The 4,187-nt window shown below is 46.4% G+C and overlaps 1 pseudogene across 1 annotated transcript; it reads right to left on the reverse strand.

Moving 5' to 3' along the window:
* Positions 1-1,135: 1,135 nt before the first annotated feature.
* Positions 1,136-2,420, reverse strand: LOC308466107 (proteasome subunit beta type-6-like; annotated as a pseudogene). Its single transcript has 2 exons — positions 2,261-2,420; positions 1,136-1,781 (listed from the first exon to the last, which is right to left on the reverse strand). The product of its transcript is annotated as a proteasome subunit beta type-6-like (transcript).
* Between the last annotated feature and the right edge of the window lie 1,767 nt (positions 2,421-4,187).

Consider the following 4,187-nt stretch of genomic DNA (forward strand, 5'->3'; position numbering starts at 1 on the left):
AGCTGCGCAGCCTGCATTCGTTCCATAAGACACACACACATTTCCCCTTACTTTTTAGGAGGGAAAAAGTGAGTCTTATAAGAGCAAAAAATACAGTATATCTTTCACTTCCCCCATGACTTTATACCTGGATTTTAGCTTCATCACAAACTTGGAAGGTAGGTTAGGGTGATAAATGGTTTCATAATTGTCACATAATGAATTCTGCAGGCAGTCGGGGCATTAAACCAGGGTTTCCTCATGCCCAGCCTAGCATTTTGGCTGTTATACCACACTGATTTCATTTCATCTTTGCTTTTCCCCATTCCCAAGGTATGTTCCATTTAATACACATTTGTTTACGTGGTTAACATATGATTTCCAACTGTGCGATTTCCTATCCTGCTAAAGCAATAATAATAGGAAAATGATTTAAGAACGTACGCAAAATAAACCCCAGCTGCTGAGATCTGGTTTCTTTTCAACCGGTTTCGGACCTTTTGTTTATCTAGCATGTCTTTTTCCATGCAAATTTTTGCCAGAGAACATCTTCACCATCGGCAAATGTTTATTTTTTAGAGGGGGGGGGAAACCCCCTTTATAAACCCCACAGTCCCTTTGCAGCTCTGGAACGACATACAAAGACTTCCCTATTTATTGTAATGTTGGAAACAGCTCTCTGTCTCTGGGTGAGGGTCTCCATCTGAATGTGTCCTCGTGTACACACATTGTACGTGTGCAGCCATTCCCTGACACACTGGCCTATTCAAGTGTAGTTCAAATCCAGAGATACAACAGCAAGCTGTGCCTCCCTTTTGGTGTCCCTGCCGCTCACCATGAATTGGAGAGCAACTGTCTGAAGCAGGGAGCCTTGTGGATCTGAGAAAGTTCAGTACCCGCAGGAAAACCCTGTGAAATCAGGGTGGCAGATTCCACAGAGAGCCTATGGGAGTAGAAGCTGATTCCCCACTTCAGAAACCTGCCTTCCAACCACTGAGGGCAACAGGAACAAAGGCCTCATCGGCACATTTAAAGCAGTATCATGCCATCTTAAACTGTCATGAATTCCCCATAGGCTCCCTGGAACTGGATGTGTGGGTCCAGAATTTGCCTCCATGGTCACTTACAGACCCATTGTTTTTGTTTCGTTTTTTTGTTTTCGACTCCCATATTTTAATGCAGCATCAAACCAATCTAGCAGCAGAACAAAATACGGACTCCCCGAACCCCTCCACTTCCTGCCCAAGGCCTGGCGCGTCTCCCACCCCCCACCTGCCGCCTTTCAGAGGGTGGAGAACCGGGGCAGGTCGTTTCCGAGGATGACCTTGCGCTCCACACCACCCTTGGTGATGGCCGCCAGGCGGATGACCCTCCCGCTGGAGCCGTTGCGGTCCATGGCCAGGGCGAGGGCGTTGTCTGCGAAGCTCAGACACTCCTCCTTGCTCACCCCCGACTTGTAAGTGGTGTCGACGAAGCCGTAGATGTAGGAGCTGCCGGAGCCCCTGATGGAGAAGGGCTGGCAGACCATCATGCCCCACATGGGGACAGAGTACACCTGTCCCCCTTTGCACTTGTCCCAGCCGGCCACGAGGATCCCAGCTGTGAGGTCCTCTTGGTAACGGTAGCACATCTCCTTGAAGAGGCTGGCGGCTGTGTGCACCAATGGGCGCTCATCCAGTTCAATGCTGTGGAAGCCCAGCTGGTACGTAACGTCGTCCGCGATGGCCTGGGTGTCAGCAGCGGAACCCAAATGGCAGCAGAAAATGTGGTCGTGGATCTGCGTCAGCTTGTCGGTGACGCGGCTGGCAATGTATGAATAATAATAATAATAATTTATTATTTATACCCCACCCATCTGGCTGGGCTTCCCCAGCCACTCTGGGCGGCTTCCAAAAAAATATTAAAATACTGTAATACACCAAACATTAAAAGCTTCCCTAAACAGGGCTGCCTTCAGATGTCTTCTAAAAGTCTGGTAGTTGTTGTTCTCTTTGACATCTGGTGGGAGGGCGTTCCACAGGGAGGGCACCACTACAGAGAAGGCCCTCTGCCTGGTTCCCTGTAACTTGGCTTCTCGCAGTGAGGGAACCGCCAGAAGGCCCTCGGTGCTGGACCTCAGTGTCCGGGTAAAACAGGGTGGGGGAGACGTTCCTTCAGATATACTGGACCAAGGCCGTTTAGGGCTTTAAAGGTCAGCACCAACACTTTGAATTTGCTCAGAAACGTACTGTAGGTCTTTCAAGACCGGTATTCTATGGTCTCGGCGGCTGCTCCCAGTCACCAGTCTGGCTGCCGCGTGGTGGTCCTGGAGTCAGCACCGATGACGACCCCACCGTCAAATTCTACAGCCATGACGTCCCAGTGGTGACGGCCTGCTGGGTCCAGTCCAGGCACCACGCCTCCATCCCAACGCTTGGCCTCAGCATCGCCAGTGCCGCCATCTTGGATCTCTTATGGACCCATTGTTAAAACCGTGTTTATGGAAGACAATCTTACTCGGCTACAGGTGATTGCCAAAGAAGAAGAAGAAGTTTGTTAAGCGTGCTAGAAGAGTTGTTAGGAAACGATTCCTCTCACAAAGGCATGGTTCTCGGAGTTCCTTTGGAAGAGGGATTGATTGTTAAACCACTCTGAGAATTTTCCGAACCTTCCTCCTTCTTAGGGAATCCAAAGAAGGAATGTGAAGTATTTTGGAGGTGTGGAAGATTGTGGGCTACGCACCTTGGCTGAAGAAACCCTCTTGATTCACAGACCCCTTTTGCCACATTAAACTTTTCCCACTAGGTGGTGTTTCCTCTGCACTTCCTGTGTAATCTAATTTACTCCATTGCTGTTGAAATGCCCGAGGCACTTAATGACAGTAAAAAATTAGCAACCACTATGATTATAAATAAGTCTTAAAAGCATCTCTATAATCATAATTAAGTACAATTATCCCTAAAAGCAACTATTAGCATAACAATAGATGCTAAAAGCAACAACCTACAGTCACAGAGTCAAAGCTCGTAAATTAAAAGCTAGGCAGAACAGTACTGTTTTCACTCTACACTTGAAAGTATATCTTCTTATTTATCACACATTGCGTACCGGGGTTTTCATCGAAGAAGCTCAGGGCAGCATGCATGGTTCACCTCCCTCCATGTTATCGTCACAACAACGCTGTAAGGTGCGTTAGGCTGAGAAATAGTGACTGGCCCAAGGTTATCCAGTAAGTTTCATCACTAAGTCCTCACCTGCACATTATGTTGAAGCAATATCATTCCGAAGGATCCTGGGAAGTTAACCCTGTAGTTAAGGGTTCTGAGAGTTGATAGGAGATTCCTATTCCCCTCACAGACCTGCAATTCCTGGAGCAGTTTAACAATCAATCCCAGGTAACTCTGAGAACTAGCTCGGAGTGGGGGGGGTAGTTTCCTAACAACTCTCCCCCCCCCCAATACTTTTTATTGCTATTTTGTAACAACAACAAAGAAAACAAATACTCTTACATTCAAAAAATTGCATGTCTTCTTATTTACCCTGCGCCTTATTCCGCCCGGACTTCCTTCCATCCCTTCAATGGTTTTCATATCTCAAATCTTTTCTTACAGTTTCTTATTTACACTCCATCCACATCACAAGACTTACATTAATCCTGCTACAGTTTTTAGATTCTTACAATTACTCCGTATATATTCAACAAATTTACTCCAATCCTTTTCGAACTTTGCTTCTTTTTGGTTCCGAATCTTATAAGTCAATTTCGCCAATTCTATGTATTCAAACATTTTTGTCTGCCACTCCATTAAAGTTGGGATTTCTTGGGTTTTCCATTTCTGAGCCACTAGGATTCTAGCGGCGGTTGTTGCATGCATGAATAGTTTGTAATCTTCCTTTTTAAATTCACCCCCTGTTATCCCTAGCAAAAATGCTTCTGGTTTCTTTGGGAAAGTGTATTTACCGTATTTTTTGCTCTATAAGACTCACTTTTCCCCTCCTAAAAAGTAAGGGGAAATGTGTGTGCGTCTTATGGAGCGAATGCAGGCTGCGCAGCTATCCCAGAAGCCAGAACAGCAAGAGGGATTGCTGCTTTCACTGCACAGCGATCCCTCTTGCTGTTCTGGCTTCTGAGATTCAGAATATTTTTTTTCCTTGTTTTCCTCCTCCAAAAACTAGGTGCGTCTTGTGGTCTGGTGCGTCTTATAGAGCGAAAAATACGGTAAATAGTT

The sequence above is a fragment of the Podarcis pityusensis genome, assembly GCF_964106645.2.
Source record: "Podarcis pityusensis genome assembly, chromosome: 17".
NCBI classification, from domain to species: Eukaryota; Metazoa; Chordata; class Lepidosauria; order Squamata; family Lacertidae; genus Podarcis; species Podarcis pityusensis.